General features: G+C 46.4%; 1 long non-coding RNA gene across 4 annotated transcripts in view; it reads right to left on the bottom strand.

The window, feature by feature from the left end:
* The window catches only part of LOC135315126 (uncharacterized), a 107,631-nt gene that overhangs the window by 72,957 nt on the left and 15,887 nt on the right, over window positions 1-18,787 (bottom strand). The window contains exons 2-4 of one of the 4 annotated variants that reach the window (XR_010374573.1): window positions 8,280-8,710; window positions 5,424-5,456; window positions 3,338-3,485 (exon numbers count right to left, since the gene is read on the bottom strand). This is a non-coding gene — a long non-coding RNA (uncharacterized LOC135315126). The remainder of the gene's footprint in view (window positions 1-3,337; window positions 3,486-5,423; window positions 5,457-8,279; window positions 8,711-18,787) is intronic. The other 3 variants (XR_010374574.1, XR_010374572.1, XR_010374571.1) reach the window with 3 other exon arrangements.

The raw sequence follows: 18,787 nt of genomic DNA, 5'->3' as shown, positions 1-18,787 counted from the left end.
CGAGACACAGATACGAGATGAAAAGCAACAGCACTGAGAGAAAATAGTTTCAACAGCTGCACAGCACTAATTAATTCAAAAGCAAAAACTACAGAAGGCCACAGGGCTCAATACATATCTGTGGGGTCACTCACTCCACTGGCTTTAGGGGCTTCCCCAGCGACAATTCTGGCCACGTTTCATGCACGCATCAATAGCACAAGAAGCCACCAGAGCCCAGAGTGCTTTTGTGATCTATTTGTTCATTTTGCAAGCCAGTCTTGTGTTTTTGTATGTTACCACTACAAGCCCTGTTAGGCCTGTGAGCAGGAAAAGAGGGCACCAATCTCTCAGAAATCAAGTGCCAATCTGCACTCCTCCTTCCCCGTGAAGATTCATCTGAGCCAGCACCACTTCCATTACTGCCATGCAGGGGCCAGATGTGCACACAATTCATCATGGGCACAGGTATGCAAAGGGTTTAGGTATGCTACTAGGGCTGTGACATATTCTCCACACTCATCTAGAGGCAGCCCAGGTCTGCTAGCCCAGCAGCGTAACACGCTTGCCCTGGCCAAAAAAGCCATGCTAAAGCCTGCATACCACAAGCATCTGCAGTGTGCTGTGCTGTATAATTAGCCTATGATGTGGAGCCTGATGAAAGCTCCTACATGCCAGGCATGGCAGGGTGCAGGAGGTTCAGAGACTGGAGCAAAGTCACTTGAACACATAAAAGCAGCAGGAAACAGTGGGATGACACGTTGGAATGAGGTTCACAGTCCCTGTCTTTGAGGTGAAACCCCATGCCTGAGCTTTGTGTTACCCCTGAACTCTGCGATTTCTCTTGAAACCAGTTGTCCTTTCTGTTAGCATCATGTGCCTCGGGGCAGGGCTCCTAGTAGAAAATAGTTTGTGTTATTTAAAACATGGAAATTCACAATATTTACTTCAAACAGCCCAGACAAAAAAGGCAGATGACATATTTGCTACAAATTCCAAAGAGAGAAAACTACATCTCTTGCTTTTATGGTAACAGGAAAACCTGAAAGAGACATTAACAGCTCCTTTAATCATGATTACAGAAGATGTCATCCTCTTTTCCTGAAATGAATGAACATACTGGTAGTTGGCCCTCAAACCCTCCTTAGCGGAATTAGAATTACTCTATACTGGATTTCAAACCAGACTGAACAAAGCCTGCATTTGCTTTTGTTGTTGCTATAGTAAAAGCCTAATGACCAGGGCTGCTCCTCTTGGCACTAGGATTTGCTCTGTATAAAAGGTTATAAACCAGCCCGGGTTCAGCTCAAACAAAGAGAAAGCAGCAAAAGATGAGCTTGACAGCTCTACCCTGCACCTCTCACTCTGTCCTGACGGCAATATACGGTAACCTAAGAGGTCTTTCTGGCTTTTACTTTGGTGGCTTTGGAAAGAGAGTATTGTACCCTGAGTCATGAGGAAGCTACTTCATTTCTACAAGCAAAATGGCAGAACACTATACCGACTTCTGTTTACCCACTCCTGCCTGTGTTTTAGGGGAGTACAAGTCACCCAGACTCTGCACCAGTGCTTTTGCAGTGTAACAATCTCCCTACACTACCATGTGAAGATGAGGGCAATGAATCAGGGGTGGCACGTGGAGTTTCTGCACCCAGCAGGGATTTCTGTGTGAGCCAGAGGCCAAGAGGAAGCAGCACCCACCTCCCTGGGTTCTCCATGAACTTCTCCAGTGTGGGTCCTTCCCATAGGCTGCAGTTCTTCATGAACTGCTCCAGTGCAGTTCTGTTCCACATGTCCTTTCCATGGGGTGCAGTCCTTCAGGAGCATGGGTTCCCCACAGGACCACAGGTCCTGCAGGAGCCTGCTCCAGCACAGGCTTCCCACGGGGTCCCACCCTCCTTCGAGCATCCACTTGCTGCAGTGTGGGGTCCTCCACAGGCTGCAGGGTGGAATCTGGTCCACTGTGAACCTCCATGGGCTGCAGGGGACAGCCTGCCTCACCATGCTCTTCATCACGGCTGCAGAGGAATCTCTGCTCCAGAACCTGGAACACCTCCTCCCCCTCCTTCTTCACCGACCTGGGTGTCTGCTGAGTTGTTTCTCTCACATTTTCTCACTCCTCTCTCCTGGCTGCTGTTGTGCAGCAGTTTTCACTCCTTCTTAAATATTTTATCACAGAGGCACTACCACCGTCACTGATGGGCTCAGCTTCGGGCAGCAACGGGTCTGTCTTGGAGCCATCTGGAACTATCTCTTTCCAACACAGGGGCAGCTTCTGGCAGCTTCTCACAGAAGCCACCCTCACAGCCCCCCTGCTACCAAAACCTTGCCACTTAAACCCAACACAGATACCAACAGAGCAACTCAGCGCAAGCCGTCTGTTCCTTTGCTCCTTGCGGCCGCTGTGCCCTCCATGGCAGATCATGGAGCATATGGGACGCACCAGGAAAGCAAAGGGGCTGAGGGGTGGATCATGCAGGATAAGTGCCTTTAACTGATACACACACCTCTGGCTCTAGCTCCCTTGTCATCTATCCCCAGCAAGTATTTATTAATGAAACTCTCCTGATTGTTGATTCATTTGATTGTTAAAGCTTGTGGAACTCTTACTGTTATTATTCATTGTTATTAATGTTCACAGTTCAGCCTCTCTCTTTCCAATATGCTCCAGAGAGGAAATCGAAGGCTGAAGCCGATCGTTACAGTAAATGAATGATGGAGCCGCTTGAGGAAAGGAGTAAGCCTGCTGCTCTGGGACTGTTGCAGGTTACTGGGAGTAAGTTAATCTTCACACACAAGGACTGCAAAATGACAGGCTGTTTCAGGTGGGTTCTCTGGTCTGTGCACTGCGTCCTCAGTCAAGTCATCAGTGAGCATCACCCTAACAAAGCCGTCTGTGCGCAGGACCAGTTACCCAGGCTAGGTTTTGATCTACATGCAGAAGCAGGAGCACAACGCCTGCTAGGTGGGTTCAACACAAAGCCTCAAACAGATGCTACAGGCAGCTCAGCACAGCCCTGCAGAAAACACATCTCCACATGACTGCACGTACTGGGGAAAAGCAGAGCTGGCTATCCTCAGAAAGTTTTCTCCTCTCCACTCCTCTGCAACAGCTCATTCCTCATAAAAGGCCTAGGACAACACCAGCAGGGCACAGCAGGTGGTAGACCGGAGCTCAGGAGTGCAACACCTGAATGCGCTGCATCAAGGGGGAACAGCACGCTACGTGCTTCAGTACTTTCCCTCTCTTCCCCTTCTCCAGGCCTCCTCCACCTTTTCACAGCTTCTTTGCTGCATGATGTTTGCCAATTCCCACACCACATATAAACTCCCCAGGCCAGAATGGTAGTGCTCCTACCTGTCTGATAGTCGAGGTGCTTCTAAATCCTCAGTAGCGTTCTTATGCCAGCTTTCCAGAACAATACATTTCTTCATATTATATCTTCGGAGTCTACAGAGCCGTCACATACCATATTTGACCTATTATTCATCTCAGACAGAGAATTCTGCAAAGCAAGAAGAAATAAAAGACAGTTTAATACAGCTTTACTAAAATGGAATTTGCCAAAGACTCATAGAAAAATGGATTTAATTAGGGCTGCTAATGGGGAACAGTTTGTTCCCATGATTTAAAGCAGAACTTAGATAGTGTCTATAATTTCAACATTTTAAATTATATATAGGGGGCTATTTCTCATTTCTACCTTAATTATAAAAATCCATCTTTATGAATCACAATTTTGAGGAAAATAAAGTAAAGGCAGCAAAAATGATGTTTTATTTAATAAAACTTATAAGAACTCACAAAAGAAGCAAAAGACTTCAGTATGGATAAAATACTATAGCAAATAATAGTTGCAGACAGTCCTCTGTACACTACTTAAGGACAGCACAACAAGGTTAATTTTTTCCTTGGGAAAAGGTGTGTAAAGGAAGAAGGTGTGTTCTGTTATAAAACATGAAATCGGGTATAGTTTTTCTGCAATAATGGGAACGTCCTCCATTTAATTTTGCAGCTAACCAGTCTATTAGAGTTGCAGGCATTAATTGGCCTAACATGCTCCAGCTAGTCATCACATATTCTAGAAGTCTCTGCTACCCCTTCTTACATTGATTACTGTCAGAATCTCTCAATTGCCTGAAAATTGCTTCTCCAGATAAAAGGGCCAATAGATCTTGTTAGAACTACTCCTGAGCCTCCTCTGTAGCCTTTGATTTTATTTAAAACTAACAAACGTTGCTTTTGTGAAATTCCTCCTGTTAGCTGGCTCTGACCAGATGACCTAAGTAAATGAGTCCCAGCATTGTAAAGCACTGATTAATTTAATAACAAATAGCCCAGACAACTGACTAGCAAGCTAGGCCTAGCAGCTGTCACTGCTGCATATTCTGCACCCACTGTAATGCATTTTAATACTGCACCTCGGATCACAACGAAATCAATGAGTGAAGTTCAAATGTGGCACATTTCCTATTTCCCTGACAGCTTATTTCATGGATCACAGGGACCAAAGTACAGCTGCTTATTCAACAGAGGAAAGAATGAATCAATTTTCATTCTTTAATATACTGTGTGACCTATTCTCTGATGCTCTATCCTTTACAATGGCTCTAGTCTTTTCAAGGCCTTCAAGTTTGTCAGATAGAGAAAATTTAAAATAATGACAAAATGCCCTGCCCTATGTCTGCTTCCAACTGACTAACTGCTCGGCTGGTAATAAGTCCAAATGAAAGATATTATGTCACTGAGGTTGAATTAAACAGACAAACTATAATCCTGTATCATTAAAAATGAACCAATCTCCTGGAAGATTTCAGTGATTTTGCTCCAAGTTCTCCACGAAAAGTGCTGGACACCGCAAAGACTTTGATCCTTGCCTGCTCCAGTTTTTTCCCCTACTTCAAAGCATGAAGGAATAATATGACAAAATGGCAGCCACAGTGGCAGCAGCTGGCTGAAAGAGCAGGTACTTTGTGCTGGAAACACCGCGCCCACCGGCTCCCTTCCTACCTGCAGAGAGCGCTCAGGCCATGTGCAGTCTCTCAGGACCTGATGCAGGGAGCTGCAGGCCAACAGGGAAGCCAGACGCAGAAACGCAGCGCCTTCTCCCCACCCATGGTCCCAAAGACCAAGCCACACTGAATGGGGAGACCAAAGTTCTGTTGCTCTGCTCACCTCATCGGGCTCCCAGAAGCTAGCAGAAAATGTCAGCTGTTCTTTAGGACCTGCTAATTTGGGCAGAATTAATATACTGAGACGCATCATTTTGCAGTTTCAGGGTGAAGATTATTTTTTTCATTTAGAAATATCCCTAGGTATTGTGGTTTTAATTACCCTCTGTGCGCCTTGTGTTTGTCTTGCCTTATTATTTATCCCCAGTTCACAGGTGATATTCATATTGTTCTTGTCATTGATAACTTTGTTTCAGCCTGGGTTTTCTTACCGTAATCATTTTTCAAAGAAGGAAGGTCAGATCCTGCAAAGGAGAACAGAGCACAAGGGTGATTGCTACAGCCAGCGCGGGCAGCCATGGGCACCATGCCCTGGAGACGCTGGCACCCCAGAGACGAAGGCAGTCTGCAAGAGCCTGGCACCAGAGAGGGACTGCTAAGTGATGAACTGGACAGCCCCGTGTGAATGGGAAAGCTTGGAAAGGAAGCATTCGGACACCTCCACAGGCAAACAGGATTTCTGGCTCTCCTTTCTCAAACTCTCCTTCTCCTGCCTCATATGACTGGGATGAGGTGAGACCCTGTGAGGTTAGCCTGGCGTTAAGACATAAAGGTAATAAATCAGGCCCTATCAGAATATTATCTAGATGAAATGGACATATCACAGCTGGCTTTATTTGCTTTTCTCTCTACATATCCAGTAGTTCAATTCTAGGGCTTTCAAAGCATGTGGATTTAACAAATATCAGTACTTCAGGGCCCATGGGCAGACAAATTGCTTTTTCCAGTTCATAAGGTGAATCTGGGAAGAGCACGGGTCACTGAACGGTTGCAACAAATGTTCTAGTCCAGACCTATGTTTAAGCAGGCTACGAGCTGCAGCAGAGGTTGCTGGTTTGATTTGTTTGCCCCTGAGAGATTAATTTTCCTTTTTTATTCTTCTGCCTTTTGTGAAGGAAGCCCAGAGAGATGCTGCAGCTCAGAACACCCCATCAGCACAGGTGTTCCACTTGCTGCTTTGGTCTAGAAGGAAACAGGACACAGCATGTGGGAGCTGGTGGCTGAACTGTGAGCTCTGCAGTATTTGCCATCCCTCCTTCCCAGAGCTCTCTGGGGGCAGCTGTTCAGACGATGAAGAGTAACTCAGAAGAGCTGAGAAGAGCAAGTACCTTGGCCCAGACATACAGCCCTACTCCTTCTCCTCTCTCCAGATTATCCAGCCTTAATACAAAGAAGATCTGCTCTACTTGTTCAATAATGGAGCAGTTCTGAATGTTAATCAATTCTCCTTTCCATCATTGAGCTGCCCTTGAACCCAGCAGTCCTCAGGCCTGAGGAGGCTGGAGGAGACAGATCTGAGGGTGCTGCCTGGCCTGCTTTCCCCGAGCTCCACAAGAAGCCAGCTCTGCACAGGCACAGCACACCTCCCACGTTACCCCTCATGCCCACGGAACTGAGGTGCACTGCATCTCAGCAACAATATTACTGCAGAAGTTCCTTGTCCCAGTACTCCTCAGTGGTGGGCACACAACAGGAACCTTATAGCTGGCATGAAATGGCCTCCCCTTCTCACCACAGCATGTTCCCTCCACACCAGCCTGCAGGCTTGTGGCTTTCTTCACCTTTTCCATATAAGAAGATCAACTTTTCCATCCCAGTTTTACCAGACTTATCCCTCTTATCTCCCATCCCTCTCCTGACCAGACCAGCTGCCCACAGACTGGCTACCACAGCGCTCGGTTCATTGTGGCACTAGCCTGGTGCTTTTCTCGCCCGGCCAGGACTGTACCGCAGCTAAACAAAATATCTGAACTTCTCATTGATCAATTTTGGCAGACAGCTCTGGAGGGCAGTAATGAGGGATGGAGGCTGAGCAGCCAGCAGCTATTGTACAGTCAGCTGCTGAACAAGTGGATTTTGTTGAGGTTCACCTGATTAGCTCTGGGTGCACGCATGAGAACTGCGCACGTGGCGCTGGGCACATACTGCCACAGGGGCTAGTGCTCCGCATCCCTGTCACCGGCACCCATTTGTCCCCTAGCTATCAGAGAGCATGCAAAGGCTGCCCACTATGCTCTGTCAAAGTAATGTTCAAAATGGAGTTCTAACAAGACTTTTTCCCTTCAAACAATGTACACATTAACAGTCAGCAGCATTTGAAAAATGGCCCTAATCCCTGTCTGCATGGGGAGTTTGTTCCCAGTGCAATGTGCCATATTATGACAACGATATATTCTTCAAGTGAGTGAAAACTAATGAATAACTAACACCCTGACAGTCTTGCTATTACTGAGTGCTTAGGAGTTGGATAAAACTGACAGTGCAAGATGAATATGGCCCTTAGATGAGATGTTACTTTGCATGACTGGTCAGGGGAATCCAGACTTAATGGACATTACAGATGGGTTAATTCTAAAGGCTGAATTTGATTCTGAGCCATAGCTGCTCTCTGAGCAAACAGGGAAGGCTTAATCACCGGACGACTGAGTCGCAGGTGGTACTCCCATTTGCGAAGGATGCACTGGGAGCATGGTCCTGGGAACAAAGGCAAGTTTGCCTGTTGCCTCTGCCTCCCCGAGAGCAGGCAGAGGGAGGGTCCAGCAAAACTCAGGCAGGCAACTCGCCCACAAATGCAGTCAGGAAGGTGGGACTGTCGCTAGCAGGAGGGATCACCAGAGCACACCAAATGTGCCCTGGCCCCTGTTTTAATAATGCAGGAATCACGAGGTGCCAGTGAAATTATTCGGTATCAAGCTGAAAGGCAATATGACCCCAGAACTGAATGTGGCTCTCTGCCCAGAATGCCATGGAGCCCAGAGGTATTCAGGGGTTTCAAGACGCTTCAGAGACCCCCCTGGAGCACAGTGCCACCTGCTAGTTCAGCACGATGGTCAGACACAACCACTGCTCCAGAAGGACTGTGAGCAGGCTCTCTGAGGACTGCAGGCGTATAATCATGTAATCCACGCCCTATTTGCTATAGGCTTTTCACAAGCACCTGCTAATGGCTGTGGCCAAAGAGAGGCCCCAAGCTAGCCAACCCTCCATGCCACACTGAGCTTTCTCTCAGATTGTCTCCACTGGTAGTCCTTGAGGTTTCTCAATGGCTTGTCACCGGCAGCACCCACCTGCAGTGTTCCCCAGGCTTAGCAGAGGATCGCTGTCAAGGGGGGGATCTCCTGTGTCTCAGTTAGCTCTGCCCATCCCCAGTGTAAGACAAACTGTAGTGCTGCGGGATCTCTCCTACGCCTGCAGCACCAGATGGGCTGCGTCACCAAGCAAGGTGCTTGCAGCAGCAGCAGGCAAACATCACACGTTCCTTGAGACTTGACATGGCTGCATCTTGTTTCCACTCTCTTTCCCTTCAGTTTAAATGCAATCAAAGACAGATCTTCTCTGTCCTCAGAAGATATGGAGCAGGTTCCAGCCTGTACCTCTTTGCAGGAGCAGAGATGACGATAACTTCACAGCGCATGAGCCTGGAGAAGTCACAGTCACAGTGATGTCAGGATGGTCTCTGAGCCTCTTACCCCAGGCACAAACCAGGAGGAGCCAGTTCCTGTAATTACAAAGTTGAGCCATATCAGAGGAAAACTAATCATCTTGCTGGATGCCAGCAAATTAAATATTAATCTAACTATTGTGAACACAAAAATGTTAATCTTCAGATATTTTCTGGCACAAGTGTCAAAATCAGAGTGGAACTAAGGCTTTATTCATTTTCCATTATCAACTTAAATAAAAACACTCAGAAAAATGGGCAATGATGTGCAGAAGCCACTCAGCACAGATAATTACAGTGTACGTTTAGGCAGCTAATCACTCCTAGAATATGCTTCAGATCGAGATAACTCTGACTGGCTTGTTTCCCTGTTTTGTTAAATCAGACAGACTCTCAGCTTTGCCTGATGGGCATGAGGATCCCAGAGTCAGCGTCTTTAAATAACAACAGGGCTGTCTGGCAGGCATGGAAGCTCATCCTGCCAGCCAGCAGCGAGATGGATAGAAAGGCCTCTGTGCACCAGGAAAGCAAAGCAGCCAGAGGGAGGGACACGGCAGAAGCAAGGCTGGCAGGTAGGGCAGGCAGCACCAGGCAAGAGCAGGGAGAGAGGTGGAGGAATGCAGGGCAGGGGGTACAGAGCAGGGTAGGAGTGGGAGCAGAAGTAGAGGGCCATAGGCAAGGACACACCGAAGAACTGCGGGACAGCTGCAGCTGCCGTAGCAGGATGGGGAGGAACAGCTAGGGGAAGGCAGTCTTGCAGCCAGCCTCTCCTGCAGCACAGCAGCTCCGGCCTTCACGGTGCTCAGACAGAAGAGCTCCCAAGGCTGCCCCTGTAGCATCCCTCCCGCACGGCACTCACGGCTCTTCCCGGTGGCCTCCCTGTTGCTGCGCTCTAACCATTGCGCTGCCTGTTTTCCCAGCTGAGCCCCACCGGGGGCTGGGGGAGCCCTACTGGAGAGGGGAACAGCAGTGCAGTCAAGAGGAAATAATGGCACTGAAACCAAAGGGTTCTCCTTCAAACGAATCCGATTCTTTGGACTGTGGGCAAGAGGTGATTTTTCACAACCCTTTCTCTGGCACGTCTGGCCCGACCTTCCCATTGGGTGCCAGCCCACGTGCTTTATATTCCAGTTTCAACAAGGGCCTGACTTTGCTGCCGGTGGTCACAGGAATGCTCTCGCTCAGCATGGGACAGGTGCAACGAGCACGGTCCATGTACCGGGGCATCTACCTGAGACAGAACACATTCAGCTGCAATCTGGATAATTTTGCACTCACCAATGGCTGACCACTGTATTTACTTTATCCAGAATGGAAAATATGAACCCCCCCTTTATAGTTCTAGTGTATCTCCCTTATGTTCTCAATCACTAATTTACATGAGCTTTTTGCTTGGAACTAGGGCAAGAATTATTTTCATAACAGCATTCATAGATATTCTCTCTTCTGCTTAATTATTAACTTTGTTCTAGTAAATAAAGGGTGTTTATGAATTCCACCAATCTCAACAAACCTTTTGCATGTAAAGCACTGAGACATTTGTAATAAAGAAGCAGCATTCACTTTTGCTTTATTTAAAGGAATGAAATGATAAATACAGTTCTGTGGATGCTCTTGTGCAGTTTCTTAAACTCGAATGCTTGCCAGCGATTATGCCTGGCTTACTAGCTGCTGGTTCATCATAACAACCTAAAAGATAGGAGTGGACCAGAATAAATTGGGATTTTAAAGAAGCTCTTTAGCAACAACGCCCTTTAGCAACACACAGGTTTTCAGAGGTTGCAGAAGCTCTGTTAGTTAACACAGTACTCAGTATTCTGCTTTGAAACTACGGTGTCTGTCCATATCAGGAACTCTTTAGCCATGACTCCGAACACTGCTTCTCAAAGGCTCTGCTCACAGAGGTGGTAGAGAGCTGCTTTGGAGGCAAATGCAGAAATTCCATGTTTACTTCCTTTAGCACATTCTACGACCAGCCTTTCTTTAGTCATACTGATGGGCTTGTATTCTGTGGAATGCTGGGTTGCTCTTTTCTTGTCCATAAGATCCCCACCAGATAGAATGTACAGGCGAAGTACCAGCTGCTGAATTACTCAGTGTAGTCCCCAAGATTGGCCTCATCATTGAAAATGCATCTCTCTAGAGTCATGCAAATTAAAGCAGTAGTCTGCCTGGGTGTTACACATCCCAGGACATCTCTCCCAGCTATTTATACATCGTATTGCTAAACAGGCAGTGCCAGGGTTTCTTCTTCTCATCCAGTTTGACCCTGACTAGCAGTAGTTTCCCTGAAACAGACATGTTCTCTTCTGTTTTCTAAATAATCACCAATCTCTTTTCCTGCTTGATTTAAGAAAGCCATGATCCTTGGGTATGTGTTACTTAGGATCCTAGGGGCACAGCACAAGCAACTGACAGAGAAACCAGTAAGTGATTCCAGATGAGCAGCGTGAACAACTAGAGCTTTTGTCGGTAGAAAATGAAAACGACCATGCTCTCATTCTGGAAGAAAGTGTGGTATTAGAAAGCATAGGTTTGACAAGACAAGCTAAAACCTACACTCTTCAGATTCCAGCAGACCTATTATTAATTATTTATCAAGATGTTTTCTTAAAGTAGTGTCTTTGTGCCTTTAATTTTCAATTCCCTTAATGCTATGAGGATCTCTGCTGGCAACACATCAATTATTAATAGAGTTAAAACAATATTTGTTTTCCCCAAATACTTTTTTGAATGCTGTCCTCATACCAGTTAGGTTTTTCTGAAACTTTAATGAGGGGCTCTGATTTCCTCCAGACTCATAGCTGAGGCGCAGCCTTGGCTGGGCCTTTCATTTGGCTGTTGGGGCATGCATGGCACCGCATCCTTCACCCTGTTTGTCCCACCGGGGCTGGGGGAGTGATCAAGCTAAACAGCTGTGATGAGGGAGGAGAAACAGCAGCACATCTGTAATCGGGAATTTCAGTTGCTGAGTTCAGAGGTTCCATCGTTCTAGTGACTGTTTTGCATTTTCTTATTCCAGCAGCTGTCCCCAGGCTCAGTAGAGAGAAGAAAGACAACAATGAAGAAAACAACAATGCAGTTCCTTTAATCTATGAGAAATCCATTTCAATTCAGCAAAAGGATACTTGAAACATCATGGTTTTAAGAATTTTATTCAATCTTGGCCACTTCTCTCGCTGCCAGGGAGGATATAAAAAATTAAAACCCCAAATACCGCTTCTTGCTTTCCTAGCCCCTAATTATAAATACATTTTCACAAGGAGGAGTCAACTTAAGCCTAATATTGTGTGAAATCTCATAATTTCAATACAGTCTTCCCTTGATGTGGACTGGTAATTGGAGCTGTGGAATCAATTTTTCCCATACTTGAAACACCCAAATGAGTATGAAATGTGTTGCATTTGTTCCATGCACGTCTACAGTTCTGCACTTCGCTTGGAGTGGAATGATCATTCTGATGTATTTTTTATAACAGAGCAACTTCTCCTCAGACTTTGATGTTCCACGTATGGAGCTATTATAACTATTTGCCATTTAGATGCATGATCCGTGGCTAATCTCCAAAGCTTTGATGCATGCAATAATTATTACTATTGATGTCATTGCACCATATTTAAAATACGAACATCTCTTTGTAAGCCTACAGCTAACAGAAGAGCAACCAGTCAACACTAAGGCTGGAAATTTCCTGTTGGTAAAGGGTACACCTCTGAAACAGTGTAAGATGACATCCTATAACCTTCAGTGAGGCACTATGATGAATGCAAAGGCTCAGAGAGCAGGAAGGCGATGCAATGTGTGCTCTGGTCTCTGTGCACAGAGAACAGCCCTAGGAAATTGAGCCCTTGGATCTCCAGATGCCACCTTCTGACAATCTGCTCTTGATGCTTGACCCTGAGCTCAGCCATATGGCATGTTTCAGGCAACACCTGCACCTAGGGCTCTGAGTAATTTCACCTGTGCAGTGTGTCACTGGCATTCAAGAGCCTGGTATTCATCCAAACCATGGTTTTCAGACCCAGCTAAGCAGAACAGCTGGAAGTTCCCCAGAGCTCTCCACTACCCTGTCATGAAACCTGGGGCTGGAGAGATTGTAACTGGGGCATTGTCATGAGGGTTTCTCATGAGGGATGCAAAGCAGTGTGAGTCAAACAGCATCTCTCTTGGTCTAGCTGCTTTCACCCATGAACATTTAACCAGAACTGCCTGTCCTGCACAGATGCACAGCAACATGGGCATGGGGAGAAAGTGGAAATCCCCAGAGCGGTTTACAACTTGTGCATAAATTTTGGGTGTGGCTTTAGCCTTGGAGGAACAAATGTCATGTTTGTAAAGTTTAAAAGATGCCTTGACCTGCCTTTGATATGCTGTAGTGGAGTCAAGGTTTCTCATTAATTTCATCAAAAAGTTCACTTCTGTTCTCTTGGAAACTCTTCTTACTCTTCGTCTGCTTCTTCAGCTTTTGGGGGACCATCTTTACAACAACGAAAGCCAAAATGGTCAATGGCAGCAGCCTGTGATGACCTGGGGACCCGTGGAGAGAAAGAAGCAGCCACTGGATGACAACAGAGGAAAGAGACCCTGGAGAATCTTTCTGGTGTAGGAGGAAGAGAGAGAAAGTTGGAGTCCCAAAATACCGTGATGCACCAGTAGCAGAGGAGTTCACGACAGTTTGTCAGGCCAGCACCACACAGCATGGAAACCTGTGTTTCCGAGCATGAACATCTCTAGGCAAAGAACAGTCTGACAGATTCACATTGTGGAAGTCACTGAGAAAGAGACGCTTTAATGGACACCTTCTCGAGTATCTTGATTAGACTGGGCAGAACTATGGCCCGCAGAGAGACATGTACCGCTACTCCAGCAGGCATGGGCAGGGTACACTGGCAGCCTGGGCACCTATGGTGCAGTTGTGGCTGCGTGGCCAATCTCCCACTGATCCCCTGGGGCTGGTTTGCTCTTCCGTGCAAGCTGTGACAGGAGTGGATGTTCTTCATGGAGACGAAGATAAAACTACACTTTGGGAAGCAGTTACTGTGACACATCTGAAGAGGAAAAACCAGAGAGCCTCCCCTGCCAGACTCCTGTGCATAGCCTAGAGCCCCTGGCTGTGCTGCAACATCTTCTGGAGAGGACCTCCAGCTCTTCCAGGCAGACGCTGCTGAACCACACCACATTTCTCAGCCTGGTATCTCAGGGAGAGCTGCTGCTCATGTAAAAGCACCTCATGTAAAAGTTGGCCAGCTTTAGCAGGCCGAGTCTGAAAAGCAGAATTGCAGTCACCTCTTCAGCCTATGCCCTGTTATCCTCTGTCTCTCCGACACAATCTCACCATACTGGTGCTGGTCTGCTCACAAGTCTGGGAGTATTTCTTACCCCTGAGATGGTAACAACCAGTCAGGGCCAACCAGCTAACTAGCTGGCCCACAAATTAATCAGCCTTTGCATCCCACAGAGTGGATGTGCCATGTCTGAGGTTCCACAGAGCGCTGACTGTGCAGTCAGACCCAGCCCTATAATTAACACTAACACTTTTTTCAAGTTTCCACTGAATTACAAGATAAGGAAGACTAACAATGCTCACAGTTCCTGTGGTCTTATTTGCTGCAGTAGCCTGAACCTATGTTTATCGTTAAAATGTATCTAGAGCTCTTCTGTTCTTGCCGAGGAAATGCAATGTAAAGCAAACACATTTAACCGGCTGCAGGAAAACAGCATGGGTTACGTGGCACTACTCCAGACTGGGGAAGGTGAGTCCCTGCTGGGGGAACACGTAAGGCAGCCGTGCAGCTTGCTGCCTAATTACTTCCAATGCAAAACTGGCTCTGCATCACTGCCACGGCCAGGCACAGCTTCAGCCAGCTCTGCGCTCTGGGAGCACGCAGGGACTGCACCAGCCATGAGTTTGGCCCACGGGTGGGTTCATCTTCTAAACCAATCAACAGTTCTCCAACATGGATTACAAAGTGGTTGGAACCTGCACAGGTTAAGTCATTCAGTACTTTATTTGCAGTTAAAGCACAACTTGCACCACCAACCCCTGCAAAACAGGTGTGATTCCTTGGTTTGTTCTAAGAATACCGGAAGGGTTGGCCCTGGTTTCCCCACGCCAGCCCCCTAGGTAACGTTACAACGCTGAAAATGTGCAAATGTGTGGGCCTGTACTAACACCTTCAACTTGCTAAAATGTACTTCATAGGTCTCTAATTACACCAAAGCAAACTGCGTTAATATATTTAGTTAACTGTTCAATTATGATACTGGCAACCGTCTCTGGAAAGCCAAATTTAACAACTCTGAACATCTAACTAGTAGGAAAAAAGTTATGTTTGATTGCACATTAATGTTAACGGTTAATAAAATCTCAAAGCTTCTGTATCAGAATTATTGCGTGCAAAGACTCATTTGTGTATCGAGAACCAATATTTGCTTTAATTATCTTAGCATAATGTTGTATCTACAGAAAAACTTATTAGAAAATAACAACAGACAGAAAATAGACAAGGTCTTCAGCTGAAAAGGTTGCATGGGTCTGAACACTCTGGGAAGAATCTGCTTGGAGCATATAGGACAAGATTAGTTTGACTCTGAAAAGTGGATGGCTTAAGCTGCTACGCTCAACCTCTTCCCGAGGACACCTGGAAGCCGCCTGCCCCGTAGTTTGCCTTAGAACAGCCAGCTGACACCAAGCTGAAGTTGTTACCCTGCATCTCCTTACGAAGAAAGATGTGCAGCAACAAAACTCTGGCCCCTGCAAGCCAAGCCAAGTGCCAGGGAGAGAGCCTGTCTGGACAGGGCGTGCCCTTGTGCCTCTGCAGTGAGACAACCTTGCTGCACTTCCATAAGAGGTGTTAATTATAGGCTGCCTTTGCCTCGCTCAGGCTCCACTGGTTGGTCTGACATGTCATATCTGAGTAGAAATGTCATTGATTTTATTACGTACAGCCAGTGTTTTACATAGCAGGATCAAGAGGCAGAAGACAGAGAGTGATTAGCTGAAAAAGAGAACAAAAGCAGAAGGCCAGCAAGGGCAAGATGCAAGGATCAGGAGTCGAGGGCAGATGAGAGCATCAGCGCTTATGGAAGAGAAGAGGCACTTTGGAGCCACAAGCCAATTACATATAGCAAAGACATTCACCATTCACTGGCTGGATGACCTCATCTTGCCTCCCGGCCTTACTCAGCCATTATGATCAGAGCCACGGCCTTTACTACCTCTGCCTCTTAGGAGGAGCGTGTAGTTGCCCTGCCCACGTGGTCCTGACCCGCTCTGCTGGCTGCAGAACCTCTCCTCCCTTGGCGCCGGTGACTTAGGCAGCTGCCAGTAATTCAGGAGCTGAGCTCTGCTACACAAACAGGCTACAAAAATCGCTCCCAAAGACACTGGATGTAGTTAACTACCTGGAAGAAAATGTGAATTCACATAGGGAAGTGGAACCAGAACTCTGCAGGTCCTGACCGAGGCAAACCTCTTCCCTGGCAGGCAGAAATTCCTTTGTTGGCCTCCAAAGGCAGAGCTCGTGGAGACCCCAGTGGACACCCTGGTGCTCCCAGTATCCATCACCTCCTTCTCAGCTGCTTTTAAGATGATCACTGTACATGCCCTTCCTTTACTCTTCTTTAATCTGCTGAACTAGAAAAACTGTGAGTGTCACGGTTAGTCCAGCTGTGCTGGAGTGTCATTTCACCCCAGGGGCACAAACCAGGGGCAGGCGAGCATAACTTATTCCTGTATGAATGCTGTCTAATGTCCATGCCTGACAAACTAGCAGCACAGAAGGCAGACATAACAGGAGCTTGCTTTACAGATCACTTAATTCCCTTTCTACTTAATGGGGTTCTAGTGGCAAAATTATTGAACTGTCCATTTCCAGATTCTAGGCAGTACTGCTGCTCTTTTGATCCAAGACTGAGCAAAATTAGCAAGTTTGACATACTGTCTAGCAAAAGCTCAACCGCTCATCTTACCAGTGTGCTGAGCACAAAAAAAGTGAGTGCAGGGAACTAGATTCACAGCTGGTGTAAATCATACCAACTCCGTTCTTGTCTGTGGGGTTGCTCACTGTGGAGCTAGCCCAGCACCACAAAAAGGCCTTGGCAATGTTCAGGTATTCCTATTTTACTTCCAAAACAAATGAGCTGAATGCAGCATCTTGATCTTTAGCTGGTGACAAGAGAACTAGCATGCTTCAGCAGGATGACACAAAAAATTCCCAGATGTCTTTATCACCCGCCAGAGCACTCCATTTGATTTCCCCAGCAGAGATCCTTAGTAAATCTACATCGTGAAGGAGAGACCAAGTTAATCTAGAACTGAATCAGGCAATTCATTTTGCAATACAGCAACACAGATCAGAAGGCACTAGGAAGGAGGTTAAGCAAAGACAGATCTCTCCGAAAAGGCAGTATCAAGCCCCAGGCCTGCCAAGACCGAGTGTCACATATTCAGAACGCACTGTGGTCACAGGAGGCCTGCTTCTGCTGGGAACAACCACCTCACAGAAGCTCTCCTTGGGCGTGAGGCTACTTCCCAGCCTGGCATTTGCATATCAGTGAGATATCTGCAAATTCTAATCACAATTTTTAAAACAGATGAATTCAAGCATCAGATAGAGTAAGTTCAGAATGCAGGTAATTAGTAATCAAGTCTGGTCTGCGTTCCCTCCCATTCTGGACCTGGCCAGGAGAGCCTCAGAGCTGCATATAAAGATGACATGGTCACCTGAGCAAATCTGCAAAAGAACCTCTGGGGTATTTAAGCATTCAAGTGGCAACGTAGCACAGCACAGGCTTGCTTTAATGTATATTACCAAGTTTTAATTGTAGAATAAAACAGAAGTACCAATGGGGAGCACTTTTCATAAAAATATGTTTGTGTATCTAAGCGGCACGTTATAAAGTTCTCTGGTATAACACTGATAACACATTAACCGTAGGTGTACGTGCCTAGGGTTACAAACATTTCCAAACTAACACTTCCAAACCAACAGTTCATGTAGATTGCTTTGAATTCACTGAAGTAAGAAGCACAACCATCACGAGGTCGTACCTGTCCCATCACCTCATGCTCAGTCCTCGTGCATGTATCAGTTCCCGGATGGAGGGGCGAGTAGGCAAGCAGCTCTAGCTCAGGACACTGTCTCTCTGCCAGATTACAACCTCAGCCTCTCTTCTGGGCAGGGCTCGAACAAGCTCACATTGTCACTTGAGGGTTGAGGATTATGGTGACAGGAAAGGATTTACAGCATTTCCAGAGAAAAAAGAGCCTATTAACCCGCTGCAGAGCACAGAGCTCTTTCCTGTAGCAGAAGATGCTGTCTCTGCTTAGGAATCACAAAAACTGATGGGAAAATCCCAGGAATTTTTTGACTGTTTTCATCTGGAAACTTGTCCCAAAGTCATTTCTTAATGTGAAACCAACAGGACACACAGGACTTTATCACCTGAACGATGCTGCCTCGGATCTCGTTCTGCCCCAAAACAAGTACAGCTTAAACATACTACACATAATTTTTAGGCAGCAGTGTCAGCCTTGGCTTTTTAACTCACTATTCAACCTTAACCTGCTGCAGGAATCAGAACGAACACGGCTTGCTCAGCATCTATGGCACTCTCCCACTTACTAGCTGCCCAGATCTTAGTGTGCAAAGCACAGAGCAGTAGGAACAAATGAACAATCCTCACTGTGATGGAAGCAGCTGAAATACTCATAATGAAAATTCAATGTTGAAAATGCTCTGAACTTATTTTCAGTTTTTCAGGCTTACACTGAAAATCATTATTATTATTCAAATGTTTAACTTACTTTTTAAAATTGATTATAAAACTGAGAATATTGGTGATATTGTGTTACCTTCCCCATAGTGGGCATCAAATGTAGAAAGTTGTGTATTTAACTACCGAGGCTGCAGATGGCACGCAGATACCCACATAGCTTCTAAAGTCCAAAATGGGACTCCAGAAAGGATCTGGGTATGCCTCAACTCGAGAGGAGAGAGGAGAAAAAAAGAATGTCAGCTGTTGCTGCCCTGGTCACTCTGTCAACAAATCAATAAAAGAGCTTCAGTATCTACCATGAGAGCTTCAAATACTGCATCATTTTCACATCCTCAACAATCTACTGCGTAGCTT

Source organism: Phalacrocorax carbo, chromosome 10 (genome assembly GCF_963921805.1).
Source record: "Phalacrocorax carbo chromosome 10, bPhaCar2.1, whole genome shotgun sequence".
NCBI classification, from domain to species: domain Eukaryota; kingdom Metazoa; phylum Chordata; class Aves; order Suliformes; family Phalacrocoracidae; genus Phalacrocorax; species Phalacrocorax carbo.
Note: the sequence above shows the minus strand (reverse complement) of the source record. Positions and strands in the feature narration are given on the sequence as shown.